This window comes from Onychomys torridus, chromosome 1 (genome assembly GCF_903995425.1).
Source record: "Onychomys torridus chromosome 1, mOncTor1.1, whole genome shotgun sequence".
NCBI lineage: Eukaryota > Metazoa > Chordata > Mammalia > Rodentia > Cricetidae > Onychomys > Onychomys torridus.
The window spans coordinates 31874841-31875594 of record NC_050443.1 but is presented as its reverse complement, the minus strand read 5'-3'; positions in this window follow the sequence as shown (position 1 = coordinate 31875594).

Here is a 754-nt window from a genome sequence, read left to right as displayed (position 1 = left end):
CTAGGCTGGCCTCATATATAACCTCTGTGTAGTGAAGATAACCTTGAACTCTTGACCTTCTGGCCTCTCCTCCAAGTGCTGGGATCACAGGTGTGCACTACAAAGCCTGGCTAAGAGGGCAGTCGCTATCAGAGGAGTAACTGAATGTGTGTGAAACAATGGCAGTCCTCACAGAGCCTGGAGGAAGAGCTGGGGGACCCACATGAAGACAGGGCTTTCATCTGACTACCAATGACCTCAGAGTCCATCTCACCTGCTGCCTTCTGCTCTGAGTCTCATCCTTCCTCAGCGTCTAAGAGGAGGCTGGAGAGTGTGCTAGGGAAAGGTACTAAGTTTATTATGCTTGGCCAAAGGTCCCACGTGTGACCGAAATAATCAAGCAGCACTTTGAAAGTTTCTCCTCCTCACCGGGCAGCTGGAACAGAAAAACATGGCAACAAGGGTCGCTCCACCAGGGCCAGCAGAAGTGCAGCTTGAGTCTTGTGTGCAATTTCGTTCCTTTGTTTCTTTAGGAAAATAAACCATTATAAATTGATATCCATTTTCATTTCAAATACTGTCCACCTTTAGATCATTAGAATTCATGTTCTTTGTATTTGAGGAAGTAGAGAAATTTACATTAATGAAAATTGAAAAGTTCTCCAAAATTTTAATGAGTAAACCTTTTTTAAATGCCACATAATTAGATAACCATCATTATGGTATAGTTATTTATTTCAAAATTATTCATAATTATTTATAATAACTTATATTA